The following is a 17,787-nucleotide window of genomic DNA, read 5'->3' on the forward strand; positions in this document are numbered from 1 at the left end:
GGGAATCCAACCTGGTCAGAGAGAAGGGCTAGGAAAGACATCCCTGGGGAGGCGATGATGGGGATCGCCTGATGGAGATCTGATGGAGAAATGAACATTAGCTGGGTGAGAAGGAAACGAAATAATATTATAAAAGGAGGGATTATCAGGTGCAAATTCTCTATGGTGGGAGAGACAAGGGCCTGAACAAAAGTCAGTGAGGCTTGAACTCTGGGACTGAGGGAAAGAATAAGCAGATGATGTTGGAGATGTGGTGAGAACAGACTATGAAGGACCCAGAAATCATGGGAATGAGAGGCTATTCAATGGTTTCAAGTAGGGAGGGGGACATGATCAGATTTTGCATTTTTAAATGATCCAGTTGAGTGGAAGAGGCTCTACAAATACAAGGAATATGATTTTCAAAAATGACTAATCACTAAGAGTGATTCATCATAAGATGAATGTTTGAAGATGTAGGTTTAAAGCTAAATGTGCTCAGGATTCACACTTGTTAATGAAAAACAGCAGGAAGGATTTTTATCTACCCTTCTATTCGTCGCAGGAGATACATCCTTGTTTGGCAAAGAGCAATACCTGTTTGAGATGGGGAAGTAAATCACTACTATTAGGAACTACAAATTTTCTGAAGGGCCAGGAAATCATTCCCTTCCTTCTGTCAGAATAAATATAAAATCCTTAGCAAAGTAAATTGAAACTGGAAAAGGTCCTTCAAAATCTGGCTCTGCCTACTTCAACCTCACCTGTTCCTATCTTCCCCCTCTTTACCTTACACTCATTTTTGGGTCTTTGTCCCTGCTTTCTTTCTCTACTTGGGTAATGCTTACACATCCATCCTTCAGGTCACAGTTTAGAAAAAGCTTTTTCAGGAGGGCACGTGCTGGGATGGGCACTGGGTGTTATACGAAACTAATGAATCGAACACTACAACAAGAACTTGTGATGTACTATACGCTGGCTAACTGAACATAATGAAAAACAAAAAGAATAAAAAGAAAAAAAGAAAGAAAAAGCTTCTTCAAGGAAGTCCTCCACAATGAAATCAAACGGATACCCTAAATGTATCTCCATGTGCACAGTATGCATAGCTTGTTTCCAGCCTGTAGGCATGCCAAGTCCACCTTCCAGAAGTTGTTCAGCTGGCAGCTGTGGTGAAGGCAGAGGAAACCTGAGATGCTATGGGCAAGTAGAGGCCCATATAGGGAAGAGAAATGGTCAGAAATCAAGGCGATCAGAAACAAGTTCGGGAGTAAAATCTGCCTATTACTCTGTTGCTCACAAATATTATAAGGGATTATTTTGTGAACATTAATGCTCATCTATTTTTAAAAAACAAAGAATAACATAGGGGAGACTATCACCAAGCCTCTTCCAACCTTCCACAAGAAGATTCACTAGAAATCTTACCAAAATTGATTTGCAAATAGAAGTCACATTAGTCATGTAACAGAAGTTGTTAAGAGATTTCAAGGAGGGTAAAATAATTTACAAATAGAAGAAAGAGATTTTGTCTCCAGGAGTTTCCTTGAGGATAACAAAGACTATGCTAGGAATGAGATATTGTCTCTCCTCTAACAGACATAGTGGAATTTGGGGAATAGAACTGTGGTTTATTCCAACCTTTTTTATTGAGCTGGACTGCAGTTTCTCTGTCATATCTCTCTGTAATGCTGTTGCTTTGCTTTATTTGCATGCTGCATCACACAATCACACAAACTGCGAACCAACACTAATACTAACAGTAGTATTATCATTTTGGCAAATTCTTATACTTAAAGAAATTGGAAGAGATTGTGGAGGCAGATGCTATAGCAATTCAGAGTAACGTGACCGTGCAATTTATCAAGAGAGACAGGGACTGCCAGCAATATTGAAAAATCCGTCCCGGGACTTGGAGGATTTTACTAAAGTTACAGAGAAGTTCAAACCGCCAAACTCCCCAATGACTGAAATGTGGAGATCAACCATTGGCCCAAATGGTATCATTTTCGCCCTGCTCCAGAAATTAAGCAGGTCTGAGCTGATAAAACCCATAATTTAACATGTAGGGCAAATTGCTAAAGCACTTAACAGTGAGGTACTAATCTTCCTTTTCTATGTGAACTCGAACTGACTCCTGACAGCAAAATCAATTGAAGAGATTTACTCTAGGGATAGCTTCTAAAAAGCAGTGTAATCGGGAGATAAGGGAATTGATGGGGGCGCATTATCAGAGCCCTCCACCAACACGCCACCAGCTGCCAAAGCCTTCCCACAGCCCTGAACCTAGAGTTGCATTCCTCTCAGGCAGATCTCATTGAACTCAAGATATCTGGAGGTCAAGAAACCTTTTCCCATATTGATTTAATCTTGTCACCTGAAACACTTGAGGTCGAGCAAATTCACCACATCGGTTGGGCAGGGGCAACCAGGGCACCTAGAGAATTATTAAAAAAATGACCTCTGTTTTTTCATGTTTTACATAATGCTTTGGGCTACCTTCTTGATGTGTTTGATGGCTGACAACTTTGCATGTGCCTTATGGCTTCTTAAAGTGAACTGTCTACTTTGAACTCAAGGGGGTTCCAGAAATTCAATATTTTAATCTTATGAATTTTCCATTAAAAGCAAATAACCATTTGTTGCTTAAAATAATGAAAAGATCATTACGGCCTCTTTGCTCCATTGCTAAATGTTAGGTGTTGAGACCCCCACCTCTCTCCATGCAACAGAGAATGCAGCGTGGTGTGGTAGAAAAGGCAAACATCATACATTACATCGAAAAAAAAGGCAAACCTATGTCAATGTAAATCACCAATCTATAGCTTACTAGCTGTGTATATACTTGGGCAAGTATGTGACCTCCTGAACTGTTGCCTTACCTGCATCTTTTACCACCTACCTCCAAGGGTTATTATGAGATTTGAAGGAGGTAACATAGATAAAGGACCTAGCAGAGGCCATGGCACAAAAGAATATAAACGCTATTTTCTTTTACTCTTTTCTTAGTACTAATGTTTGGTCTGAGTGACCGAATAAACCCAAGTCTCCTATCTAACTATGAGAACACACCAGGGGAGGACAACCACCCCAAACTGAAATTTCCATTATTCTCTCTCTACAAGAAAACAACCTATCCATTATAAAAACTCCCCCAAATTTCTGTCTCCAATTTTGTCTCCTTATATCCCTGCTTCCTCTATTTGTATTTGCCAACATTACCTCAAACTCTCCCACAAGCCAAATAGGTTTCAAAATAATTGATTTGTGAGAGGACTTTAATGTAATTGTGGAGGTTATAATGTCTAGAGTTAAATGTCTAGAGTTAAATGATTTAAACTTGCAAGTGTATAAAGACTCAGTTTTCATGGGCTGCCTGGGTAGTGCAGTAAGTTAAGTGTCGTCTGACTCTTGGTTTCAGCTCAGGTCATGATCTCAGGGTTGTGAGATCGAGTCCCGCATCAGGCTCTGCACTCAGCACAGAGTCTGAAGTTTCTCTCTCCCTCTCCCTCTACCCCATGCTCTCTCTCTCTCTCTCTAAAAGAAAGAAATAAATCTTTAAAAAAAAAAAGACTGAGTTTTCATGGAAAGTTTTATGTAAGGTCAAATGTAAGAACCTAGGAGAACTAGAATATTCATTGGGTCTTATTGAAGATTTGTCACCAAACTCCTGCCAATCAAATGTTAAGAAGCCTTTCCATCTGACCAGAGCTAGAAATTGGAAAGCTATAGGTAATCTAGATATGAGTACCATAAAAGGGGTTTGAGTTTAAAGGAGGAAGGAATTTTCAGAAAGACAAGATGGTAGTCAGAAGCCACTTGAATAGAAATCAGACAAAAAGTTAGGGAGAAAGGAAGCTAGGCGAGAACGCTATTAAGTTGTACCATCCCTTTGAGGTTAAAACATAATTATCTTGGATTGAATTACTAGAAATCTGGGTTCTTTGAAGTTAAGCAAGCTGAAAACAGCTTCATAGAATGCTAAAAATTGAGGCATGAAAAAAGACCTTAAGTGTTACTTAATCAGCCAAAGTTTGGGTGCCTGCTGTAACATCCCATGAAATGATCCCTCTATTCTGGAACACCTCCAATGACTTAAAAATAAATCACACATTCCACTTCAGAGGACTCTGACCATTTGAAAATTCTTCCATATCTTGAGCCAAAATCTATCTCCCTGGAAGTTCTATTACTGGTTAAAATACTAAACCTCAAGTCTTCACAGAAAATGTAATTATATATTCACATGATAGCCGTTCAAATACCAGAAGATGGTTATCACATCACCCAAGTTATTGTTTTTCTAGAATATTTATTATTTATTTCAACACACTGTTTAAATGACATGGCTTACCCACACTGGTTACTTTCTTTTATATCTCTTAGCTATTCAATCCATTTTCATCCCCTTTGTGACCCACTAGAATAGAGAGGGAACAAGGCCATAATTGTTGTCTTTTGAGACATCTATGTGCATTCCTACAACATTGAATCATATTCCCTTTTCTTTGGAAGGCTCATCACACCATTAGTCAACTGTGTACTCACTGCCACATGAAACTTCCTATCTTGGGGCACCTGGGTGGCTCAGTTGGTTGAGCGACTGTCTTCGGCTCAGGTCATGATCCTGGAGTACCTGGATCAAGTCCTGCATCTGGCTCCCCACTCAGCGGGGAGTCTGCTTCTCCCTCTGACCCGATCTCCTCTCATGCTCTCTCTCACTCTCTCTCTCGCTCAAATAAATAAAATCTTTAAAAAAAGAAAGAAAGAAACTGCCTATCTTTTACAGAATCTTTGGAAACTAATAAGGGACCATATATTCAGACCTGGTAAATTCCAGCATAAGGCAGTTAGTCTATCTTCCAGATAGTAAAGATTTTTTTGCCTGATGACTCTATTATCCACAACTTGGATAAACAGACCTTCTATTTCTTCTTCAAAGTCATTGGCAAAAATATCAAAAATGACAAGATTAAGAACAGAAACTTCCCTCCAATTGAACAGATTTCCAATATTTAAGTTGACTATTGGGATCCAATCTGTATGACTCCAACTTGTCCACAACTTAGAGGACCTTGTCAAATTTCTTCATTAGGTTCAGATATATAGTATCATTTTGGCTGCATTTCTTAGCAAGTTAAGAAATCCCAAAGAAAGATGAGCCAGTCTAGTATGGCCTTGTATCAACCCATTCTATGTCCCAATGATCATTTTCCACTTTTGGTAAATCACAAATCTTTGTTAAATAAGCCACCTCTGCTAGTATTGTGGTTATGTGTAAAAATAACCTTTTTTTATTTTCTAAATGAATATGGATATGTTTAGAGATAAAATAACATGATATCTGGGATTCTGTTAAAATTGTCAGCAAAAAAAAAAAAAAAGGCTGGGGAGTTGCAATAGATTAATAAGAGATATGGCTAAATAGTGACAGAAATGAGTATTATGTTTACAGAGATCACCTTTCGTTTAAAGATTTTTAGAATAATTCCTCAACCTCTGTCTCCTACATCTTACCCAGTTTCCACAATTTCTCTGTAATAACAAATAGTGATTCAGTTAATTTGTTTGAATCTTCTGAGTACCCTAAGGTGTCATTCATTTGCTTCATACAATTTGGATTCATTTGCTCTGCTAATACGCTCTCATCGCCTTATTTGTATTGAGTTTGCATTTCCCATTCCAATGTTTGCCCCACTTTTTTTAGTATGAAGATCAAGCTGATACAAGGAATTCTACTGGGTAATACATAATACTGCATCTTCTTTCCCAGTGTTGGTACATGGCCTCTGCCTGGTCTTTTACTTTCTCTGAATATATTGAAGAAATTCCATTTTATTTTTATTGTCGGTACTTTCTGCAAATCTGAGTATACTTGAGCCTTATGGACATTATTCTTATCCATGTGGCTCATCCTTATATGCTTTTTAATTTATTTGTACCCTTTTTCTATCACTTAGGCATATCTTACAAAAATCTGAGTTCACTGGAGAGGTCTCTGTGTAACGATCTTAATTTCTTTTTGCAATTCCCCCTAATAATTATCAGATGGATGGTTTATAATATGCAGAGTTGAAACTGTCTTTCTAAATATGCTATCATCTTCTCTTTGATAGGCATGATTTTATGGCATGCTATATGTTTTCCTTGATTTTTTTTTTTTTAATCTACCCTCTGGAAGTGTGTGTAGCATGTGGCTGACGATGCCAGGTTTCCCATCAGTGGTTATTATGAACTCTAAGATGTCAAAGGACTTCCCCCAAAGCTTCTGCTCCTTTCAACTGCCAATAAATTCCTTCTATATATCAGAGACAGACCCAGAGGAACTGCTGTTCTCATGGCCTATGTTTCGGGAGATTTTTACCAATTTCTGAAAAGACCTCATGAGCATGCAAGCACTGAGCTTCTTAGCAGCTTGAGAATTCTAGCAGATTTTTAATAACTAAAATCCTTCAATCATGACTGTGCCTTGGCACAGGTTATCTTTTGGACCTCTAGCAGAAGCATATTATCTCTTACTTCCATTTGGCCAGGAAGCTTGAAAACACTCTCCGATAATAGAATTTCTGATTCCCTTTTCAATTTTCCTCAGTGATAGACCAGTGTAGAAACTCACGATGGTGTAGACTAGGTCTCCTTGATACACAACTATATCTCTAACTTATTATCACAATATATCTGGTCCTTCTAAAGGGATACCATCACCATCTTTCAATTTTGAATCATCTCTCAGTGAATCTCAATGATAATTATGAAAGCATATAAACCTCTTGCCATGTATTAAAATCTCACAATGTCTAGGGGCACCTGGGTGGCTCATTTGGTTAAGTGTCCGACTCTTGGTTTTGGCTCAGGTCATGATCTCATGAGTCATGGGATCAAGCGCCCGTCAGGCTCTACGCTCAGCCGGGAGTCTGCTTGAAGATTCTCTCCCTCTGCCCCTCCCCCCCCAACACACATGCTTTCTCTCTGAAATAAATAAATCTCTAAATAAATATAGATAAATAAATAAATAAATAAAATCTCAATAGGCTTTGCTCCTTTCCCATGTTCTGCGAAGGTATCTAGTGTTAGAGGCCATAATTTTTACTTTTAGTACCATTGTTGATTTTCCATGCAAATCACTAAGTTTCTCCCACATTCCTTTTTACTACTTTCATTTTCCAAAAGTACAGTCTACACCAGTGTATCTGATTATTTTTCTTCTTCATATTTACTTTAAATCTCAACCATATAATTTTGAGATCTATCCTCACCTTGCCGAAAACGAACCATGCTAGGGTCTTAAGTTATGGATCAAAAATCTAAATTCTATTTTAGCAACACCGCTGCCATCCATTCAACATCAATATTTTCCTCTGTCATGTATTTATTCAACAAACTTCTATTGAGAAAACACTTTGTACAATGTGCTACGGTAATAACTCGGGTTATAATAGTAGAAAGACAGACAATGTCTGCGCCCTCTAACAAGCATGTCAAGTAAGTCAACAGGTCATTTTAATACTTGTCTATGGCTCCATCCCCAGACAAGAAGTAATAAGGACACTTGTATAACCAAGTTCTTGCATTTCTTATGGGGCTTCTCTGTCATTGTTCCTTACCACAAGTCTTTTCTGATAGACACAATCAACATCCTGTGAATCAACAAAATGAGATAATGGATGGCAGGATTGGATAGGTTAGTGGAAACTCTGTTGCATCTCATCTACCTGATCCAGGAAAACAGAGCACTGTCCAATTTCCCACGTCAGGTTGGCATAAAACTACCTCCATACAACTGATACTATGGCCTCAATGAGAAGATGCCAACCACCATTACGCACTTCTCCCTCCTTGACCTTGTCAACATGCTTACCTGCATAGACTAGGACCTAGTCCTTTTAATGATCATTCTGTGGAGCATGAGAGGGTACCATTTCTTCAAAAGATCCAAATTCCCCTTTTCTGGGAATATCCCATATACCTAGTATTACAAGCTAACGGATACCCTCCGTGTCTCAATCTTCCACTTGCCAGTAGTACTTATCTCTCCCTTTTTCATTAAAAATTCCTTTTCCTCTCTATTCTTTGGTTAATTCTTCCATTCAAAACAAAAGTACTCACTATATGTAGCAAACCAGAGTTTAGAAAGGCTTATACCTCCATGGTTTCTCCTTTATAATTACAGAGTGCAAACTTTTTAAGTGAAGACAAAAAGCCCTCATTCGTCTTGATGCAGCACTGGCGCAGGGCCTGGCAGCTCGTAGGAAGTAAGCACCTACTGAGGTGACTGGAAACAAGAAGGACAGGGAGAAACGATAGCTCCCATAATTGGTCAGGGCCTCAGACGGGAAAACAAACACCCTGCAGGCTTAAACACACATTTCTGCCCTAACGCACACCTTATAGATGGTTATAGGAAATAAAGACCTTTATAGTTTCCCTTAGGAAATAGTCCTTAAACCCCTGTAACTCATTGCCCAAAGGCTCCTAGGAATGCTGCCTTTAAGGAAGCCAATTATGTGGCCCCTCTCCTCTCACCCTCTGCCCTCTTCTGTTCAGAACTTGGTACCTAACCTAGTTCTCATCTGCTCAAAGATCTCTTTATCTCCTTTGGCAATACCAATCACACATGTGCGTGTGCACACACACACACACACACACACATATATATAATCTACAAAACACTCCTTAATCACTCTTCCTGCCTTTTTTCTATCTGCTCTAGACTTCTTCTCAGAGTCAGTATGGAATGAGGTCTTCCCACAGTTTTAAAAAAATTTTAAATACCATCTACAGCATATTATTCCTTAAAAACCATAAGCAGGAGGTAGTGAGTGGGCAGATATTTTATTTATGAATAGATTTGACATGAGCGCTGAAGCTCTTTACCTAGACTGTACACTCACCTGAGCCCAGAAAAAGGAGGTGAGGGCTGAAAATGAGAGATGTGGACTGTCCCCCTTCCACTGCAAAGCTGCTTGAAGAGTCAGAATACTATGTCAAATATCCATTTCTGAATGCTTTCAAATAGCTCAAACATTGTACAAAGTAGCAAGCAGGGTAAGAGTGAGATAAAAATTCAATATTTAGATTCCCCCATGTCCTTTATACATAACAGTGAGTGACTCCCCTCTGTTCTATTTGCGGAAGAAGTCATAGACATTTTCCAAACCAAAACATTAAATGACATAGTTCAAATTCCTAGTATTCACCCTAGGGAACTTCTCCATTTAAAATGATAGTAGAAACTCCACATGCCTGTATAATAACCAGGGTAGAATCTCCTGAGAATACTGAAAAGTTTGCAATTTGCAAAGCTCCGAGGCAAAAAAAAGAAGGGGGCACATTAATTAAATCAAGTAAAACTATTCAGAATCTCTAGTAATAAGCATATAGCCAAATAAATACTCTTACATATCCAGGTATATATTATGTAACTTTTCATATTTTATCATATTCCCAAAATATCATAATTTATCTATTCATCATAGGTACAAAGTTTGACCTGTAGTTTCTATTAGCATAAATAAATACTAAAACAGAAAGGAAAATGATGCAGAATTCCTCCACTTCCAAATGATTTATTCATTGATAATAATCATTATTAATATGCAAGGGAAAGTTCAAGTAACAAAAATGTCCTATATACTCTAAAGGGATAGGGAATTTTAGGTAACAAGGAAAACCATGGAAAGAAAACACACAAAACAAGGTTGGATTTAGCATGGATTCCATGAGTGAACAAAAGGGGAAAAAAAAGGGGATATAATCCCCCTTTCCATTGGTATTAGCTTCCTAGGGCTGCTATAATAAATACCACAGGCTGGTGCTTTAAACAACAGAAATTTGTTTTCTCACTTTCTGGAAGCTAGAAGTCCAAGATTAAGGTATCAAAAGGGTTGGTTTCTTCTCAGGTCTCTCTCCTAAGGTGTTAGATCTTTCTTCTCACTGTGTCCACACAGTCTTCCTTCTATACCGCTAGGTGTTCAAACTTCCTCTTTTAAGGACACCAATCATATTGGTTTAGGGCCTACCCTAATGACCAGGTTTTAAATTAATTACCTTTTTAAAGACCTCTCTCCAAATAAGGTCACATTCTGAAGTACTGGCAGTTAAGACTTGAACATATGAATTTTGAGGGAACACAATTCAGCCCATAATATCATCCTCCAGCAGTGCAGGTGGGGAGATAATTCTGTATAGGAGAAATGCTTTATAAGGATCTCAGTTGTTTACTGAAGGATTAAGCTAATATAAAGTATTAGATTGTCCAATCCGGCTCACCTAAATCAAAGATCTCCCCAGCATCAAGGTTTACTAATAATCTCAAAGGATACATGCAATCAAAAGGTAAAGATGAAACAGAAAAAGTCTAGAACATTCCATGGGATTCTCCAGGTCCTTCCCTCTAATATTGGACATGTGCTGCTGGCCCAGAGTAATAGTGAGATCTCCACTGAGGCACATGGGGCCTCACAGCAGGAAATATTTGACATAAAAACCTCCACATTATATCAAGCTTACAGGACATTCTCTAGCAAGTCATGCCCCGTAAACCCATATATCCTAAATTTGGTCACCATAACTAATCTTAAACTAGGAAGATAATGATTCGCCTCCTTGCAAACATCATTAATTTATTTACTAGAAGTTTCAGCTATCAGAATGTTTACAAGAGATTAGACTGGTTCACCTGCCTTGTTCCTTCTCCCAGGAGCATCTTCTTAGTAATCAGGAGAGAAATAGATCTGGGCCAGCCGCTGTAACTTCTTCCTCCCCAGGGATCCAGTGCCATGTAAACTCACTCTCCTGTTCCTTTACACAATCTCCAATATGTGATACATTGCTCGCTCATGTCAAAAATAATAAATTTGGGGGCGCCTGGATGGCTGAGTCGATTAAGCCTCTGCCTTCAGGTCATGATCCCAGGGTCCTAGGATAGAGCCCCACGTTAGGGCTCCCTGCTCAATGGGGAGCCTGCTTCTCCCTCTCCTCCCCACTCATGCGTGCATGCTCTCTCTCTCAAATAAATAAAATCTTTTTAAAAATTAAAAAATAAATTTATGGAACATTTTATTGGATAAAATCAGTTTCATTATCTTTATGTGAAATAAGTGCATATTCAGTCAGGAATATAACTTGCTAAATGGTTGTATATACAGTGTTGTTACGATACACAGAAATTTCACTACATTTAGGGTTCAACCTCATTGAAGAATTTATTTGCAGTGAGCACCTATTGATTTTTTTTTTTTAAAGATTTTATTTATTTGAGAAAGAGAATGAGAGACAGAGAGCACATGAGAGGGGGGAGGGTCAGAGGTAGAAGCAGGTTCCCTGCCGAGCAGGGAGCCCCCTATTGATTTTTATATCCAACACCTCCGTTTCTGAAAACTTCTTTCCCCTTTCCTATCATTTCCATGATAACCGCAGTAGCATGCCCTGACCCCCCACTCCACCCCTACAGACTCTCCTCACTAGATTCCAGCCCCCAGCCAAATGAAGCAATCAATCTAAAGGTGAACACCTGATTCTAGCTGAGGCGGAAACCTTTCCCTCAGAAACTAATTCCAGCTTTAATTGTTGACGTTCTCTTGAACTCAACAGTTGTCAGCAGCCACTTTTCTGCTGTACACAAGAGAACCAGTTCCGTGGTGAAAGAAGAGAAGTTAGCAGTTACACTAGAGGAGCGCAGGAGAGAGGGCCCCAACAGCATGCCAATCCCTGCTTCTAGGCCATCCTGGCTATGTATCTGCCATTGGGTTCCATACAACAACAGTGCCTACATCTTAAAAATAAACTTCTCTTAAAAAAAGTATTTTCTATTGCTTTAGACCAAAAGAATCCTAACATGTATCTACAGATCTATCTTCAAACTCTGGCACTGACATTTACTGATTGTGTGACTTTAACTTATTTATTCTCTCCAAGTTGAAGCTTCCTTATTCATAAAATAGAGATTATACCATGCACCTTACAGGTTTGGGTTTTTTTTTTTTTTTTTTTAAGATTTATCTATTTATTTGAAAATGAGAGAGAGCGCACAGAGGGGAAGGGCAGAGGGAGAGGGAGAGAATCTCCAGCAGACTCCCCACAGAGCACAGAGCCCAATGTGGGACTCGATCCCATGACCCTGAGATCACGACCTGAGCCAAAATCAAGAGTCAGATACTTAACTGACTGAGCCATCCAGGTGCCCCCACAAGTTTGTTTTGTAAATGAAATATTAAAGTTGTATGGACCATAGGATGCACTCTGTAAATGGCAGGTGTTAATGGAGACTAATGCTTCTAGTTGCCACTCTTTGGATCCACCATGGTATTCACAGCAAGGCCATACTTTCCCCTGGTGTTCCCACCCAATGGCTGAGCTTGATGGGAGCTACTAGACCTAGCCCATTACTGTCCTAGGCTGGATTCTTCCAATGGACAGTATTTGCTCAAGGACTTCCCATCAACTTGGTCAAAGCTTCCTCAGAAATACACTGCAGTCTGTGACTCCTGCTACCCGACCCTTCCTTTCCTCTCTCCTTTCACAAGTCCTAAACCCGCATCACTACCTAAAGGCTCAACCTACAGACTCCTGTTCCCTCCTCTTTCACCCTTCACTGGCATTTGTCCCCAAAATCTCAATCATATATAATCTCATGTTGACCTCGACTTCTCAAAGGACCTGAACTGACAAAATGAGTATATACTGCAGTAATTAATCTACTGATAGAGTACTACTGTTGTATATTCACAGCACATCCTACCGCATAACAGCCATTCCTAATGTTCTTGGCTCTCAATCTGTAGCTGAGCCCAGACATGATCTCACATTTCTCTTTAAGATAAACATTCCCTGTCAATTGATCTCAGTTGGTGTATTCACACATTAACTTTCAATTTCTACTAAGAAATTAATGAAACATTTGGCCAGGAGTGACTAAAGAAAACATTTCTCCCCTGGTTCTTTCCAGATCTTTTCAGCTTTCCTTGTTACATGGGTGTGTCCTTCACTAAACTCCTTCTTTGCCCCAGGTTGTATAAACCCCAAACTAGTCTGTTCTAAATCAGTATAGTACAATTATTAAAGCTGACAGTTTGTGGACTTCAATTTTTATATCACACCTGAATTTCAGACCTCAATGCAACTTCTCCTAAGATCCCATTAAAAATACATGTGAAATTAAAATAAAAATACCTAATACAGTGAACCATGAGAGACGATGGACTCTGAAAAACAAACTGAGGGTTCTAGAGGGGAGGGGGGTGGGAGGATGGGTTAGCCTGGTAATGGCTATTAAAGAGGGCACGTTCTTCATGGAGCACTGGGTATTATACGCAAATAATGAATCATGGAACACTACATCTAAAACTGATGATGTAATGTATGGTGATTAACATAATAAAAAAAAATACCTAATACAGAAAATCTAAAATGTCAATTTGTTGCTAATGTAAAAAGAATTTGAATGAACTATAAGACCTATATAGAACAAAATTCAGAATCAAAGTAATGGGAAAATGCAAGATTTGATACTGACCCTGAGCATATTGCTTTCAACAAAGACAGGGACACTCTTTCCATCCCATACTCCCTGCTTGTCGGGTGGTTCAAGGTCATAGGGTTCGAATCAGTCAGGGGCAATCCCATGGGTACTTCTTTTGAGGTGGCCACTATACTAGCTTCTCCCTTAGTTAGTATCTCCCTTCCTACATCCATACAGAGAACACAATTCAGAAATCAACATGCACTATCATGTAGATAGATGACGCCACATTGGGTCCTGGAAAGGGAAGCACCAGCACAGAAACAGGAGTAGAGCTAGGAACTGTCAGCAGTGGCTAGCAGGATTTTGCAGCTTTTCATGTCCTACCTTGCTTCCAATTGTCAGAAGTCAGGTATTGAGGGTATGAGACCCTGCCTCAACCAGAATAAGTGCGTAAGTTAAATACCTAATGAACAATACACATAAGATGAAGAATCTGCACAATAATCTACTTTGCAGCCATAGGTTTGAGAACAGTATTTATTTAACAAGATTCACTTGGACTAAGAGTGAAACCAAGGCTGATACACCTTCTCCATTGGCAAATACTGGGCCTAGGACCATTTGCTTTGATTCAAACATAGGGACACAAAAATTCATAAGAACTATAGGAAGAAAATTCTACAGATCAATGGAACACTGTCCTGAACAATCAGAAGAAATGCATACCTCTGAAAAAGACAGACTAGAGGAAACTAAAAGTGAAAGGCATTCTAGATAGAGTATCAAAATAGATCTACAGTATGAACAATAGCTGAAGACAGTAAGGATAATTCATCTGAGATTAAAAAAACAAAAAATGAATTAAATAAAATAGAATAAAAAATAAAACTTGATAAGGAGAGCAAGTTTTCTGTTTGGTTGGTTTCTTTAAAATTTTATTTACTTATTTGAGAGAGAGACACAGCGAGAGAGGGAACACAAGCAGGGGGGCTGGGAGAGGGAGAAGGAGGGAGCCCGATGAGCAGGGAGCCTGATCCCAGAATCCTGGGATCACGACCTGAGCCGAAGGCAGATGACTGAGCCACCCAGGCGCTTGGGAGCAAGTTATAGAATAAAACTAGAGTATAGAAGCCTTCGCTTAGGGTTTAAAACACATAAAATGATATTATATCGTTACGAATACTTACGTGTTAAAAGTATAAAAACTTTTATGCATTGATATATACACCAACTTCAGGACAGTATCTCAGGGGCAGGAAGACAGAGAAGAACCCATCAGGAATGAGCAAAGAGGGCTTCACCTAGGACTGGAATAGTGTGAAATACTGTGTGCATGTGCATGCGTGTGTGAGCGCATGTGGTATGTGTGTTTCTAGAGCAAACAGGCCAAAATATTAAATTTTGTTAGATGGAGGCTACATGCATGTTCCCTAGATTATCTCTATAATTTTAAGTATACTTGAACTGTTTTATAATTTAGAATTTTATATAACATGCAAGATTGTAAAACGAAAGTCAACTATGCTGTTGATAGATCTAAAACTGGCACCACCAGTTTAAAATCAAACAGATTTATCAGGTAAATGTAACAATTTTCATTTCAGACAGAATTCAAAGCAAAAAAACAAAGAATTAAATGGGAAGAGGGCAGTTTTATATTAATATAAGCTATACAATTAAGATATCCTGAAAAACATAACATCCAAAGCAAGTCTGTGAGAAATACAAGTGGAACAAAATGAATATTTAACAGCCAACAGTTACTAGATCCTCACTATATATCATATTGTGCCAAGGAGTCACACAGAATATCTTATTTAATACTCATAGCAATCAAATGAAACCATGTATTATTATCCATTTTTTTCAGACAGAGAAACTGAGATTTAAAACACGGATGTAGGAATTTGCAGAGCTAGGATTTGGGCCCAACCTGTCTGACTCAGAACCCATACTTACTGGAACTATGACTTTCAGTTTCCCCAAGTTATAGTAACATTTCTCTCAGATTTTGATTAATAAAGTAGAAAAGAAATACCTAGACAATTCAAAGAATACAAGTTTCAGTTCAAAGATATAAACAAATTAGTACCTTGATATTAAATTGTGTACCTTACAGAGAATTTATCTTCTCAAGAATCAATGTAACATGTACAAAATCTTGAGCCAATTTGCAAATAAAGAAAAAGTAAAACAAAAATTGTAACTCACTTTCTCTGACTATAATCACTTAGTAATAAAATACAGTAACAATAGTTACAATAAAATAGCCCACATATTTAGAAATTTTAAAACATCTCACTAGGGGCGTCTGAGTGGCTCAGATGACTCAGCGTCTGCCTTCGGCTCAGGTCACGATCCCAGGGCCTGGGATCGAGTCCCACATCGGGCTCCCTGCTCTGCGGGGAGCCTGCTTCTCCCTCTCCCTCTCCCTCTGCCGCACCCCCTGCTTATGGGCTCACTTTGGCTCTGTCAAATAAATAAAATCTTTAAAAATAACAATAAAAAAATAAAACATCTCACTGAACTATTTGGTCAGGGTATATACCAAAACTGGAACTTTAAAACTACATAACAAAATGAAAATGAAAATACATAAAAATTAGTGAGCTTCTGCCAAGGCTATATTCTTTTTTTTTTTTTTTTTTAAGATTTTTACTTATTTATTTGAGAGAGAGCGAGCGAGCAGGAGTTGGGGGGAGAGGCAAAGGGAGAGGGAGAAGCAGATTCCCTGCTCAGCAGGGAGCTAGCCACCTGGGCTTGATCCCAGGACCCCCAGATTGTGACCTGAGCCGAAGGCAGACACTTAACCAGCCACCAAGGTGCCCCTGCCAAGGTTATATTCTAAGGTAAATCTATAAACTTAAGTAATTTATTTTTGTGTTCAAATTTTTTTTACAATAACATGTATCTGGTTTGTAATTATACTAAAACATTTAAATTTCATTATCAAGCCAATGTAAGAGTTAAGGAAGCCAAAAAAAAAAAAAACAAAACCAAACTTAAGGATAGTAAAAGGATAAAGCAGAGTAAGACAACATGAATAAACTTTTCTTTTGAAAATCACAATTGAATAAATCAAAAAATTAGTTCTTTGGAAAACAATTTAGATAAATATTTTCCTCTTAAAAATTCAATATTACAGGAGGAAAAAAGTATTCAAGGTATTAATATGAAAAAGCACAGATAGAGAAAAAATTGAAAACTTGTTTTTTTTATAATTTTGCAAAAGAACTCAAATTCAATAAATAAATTTTTAGGAAATTATCCAAATAAAATCAAGGAGACATTGACTCCCTAAATTATCATGAAATAAACTCAAACTTTTATCAACATAGTACTTCCAAAAAAGACCAGTGTCTAAAGGTTTACCATGGATTTTTTTTAATATTTAAGAGTTGTAATTTCCATATTATTAAGCCCTCCCAAAGCCTTAGAAAACTATTATAGCTATACAATGCCCTTCATAAAATAACCCAGATTTTATAAACTGTCCAAAAATATACTCACCCTATAAAGCAATTTTATTTATAAATATAGATGCAAAATTTCCAAATAAAATGCCAGTCTAGTGTTCAACAGCAAACATCCACTTGATACGAGATTTTTCTCTCGTAAGAGTGACCCTGACATTACATTATGAAACTTATTAACATAATATATTAATGGACCCCATAAGAAAGTCCAAATAATGATTTGTTGGTTCACAAACCGGCCCTGTACCTAGAGGGCAAGGAGTGGGCACCGCAGGTTGGCAGGTGGCAGGTTTAGTAAGCAAGGGAACTTACCGGCAAGGCTTGTCTTGGGCTCCGCGAGTAGAGCACATCTCCGCACCCACCCGCCAGGATGGTAAATGTTTATATAATGGCCTTAACTGGGTTCAATCACATATATACGGTCCAGATGGTCACAATAACATCTTGTTCTCTCAAAGCTGCAACCTTGGGGCAGCTTGTGGTGTGGAGAAGGCAAGCTGAAGACAAGCCAAGGACACACGGAGTGAGACGCCTCTGATTGTCCGGATGTAGCTCTCAGAGTCACCCAGAAGTCACGTCCTCTCCTTGACCTCCTCCAACACTCCTCCCCTTATGACCAGCTCTCACCACCTCCCAATGTGCCGGGAGCAGGCAGCAAGGGGTTTCATTAGCCTGGAGGTGGCCCCTTTGGCAGCTCTCCAGCTGCACTGGAGACAGATCAAGATAATGATGCCCAAAATAAGTAACATTTTTTTTTTTACCAAGAGCTCTTTGATCCAAACCACTGATTTGTTAAGTCCCCTAGAGTGGGGCGGGGGGGGGGGGGGTCGGATCATTTCTGTGTCATTAAAGATGTCATTAAAGATGATA

The 17,787-nt window shown here is 38.7% G+C and overlaps 1 long non-coding RNA gene across 1 annotated transcript in view; it reads right to left on the reverse strand.

The window, feature by feature from the left end:
- The window catches only part of LOC115942533 (uncharacterized), a 262,660-nt gene extending 245,168 nt beyond the window's left edge, over nucleotides 1–17,492 (reverse strand). Inside the window, exon 1 of the long non-coding RNA XR_004077160.2 lies at nucleotides 17,230–17,492. This is a non-coding gene — a long non-coding RNA (uncharacterized LOC115942533). The remainder of the gene's footprint in view (nucleotides 1–17,229) is intronic.
- Nucleotides 17,493–17,787: the final 295 nt, after the last annotated feature.

Source organism: Leptonychotes weddellii, chromosome 1, assembly GCF_054177405.1.
Source record: "Leptonychotes weddellii isolate Sample4059 chromosome 1, ASM5417740v2, whole genome shotgun sequence".
Taxonomy (NCBI): domain Eukaryota; kingdom Metazoa; phylum Chordata; class Mammalia; order Carnivora; family Phocidae; genus Leptonychotes; species Leptonychotes weddellii.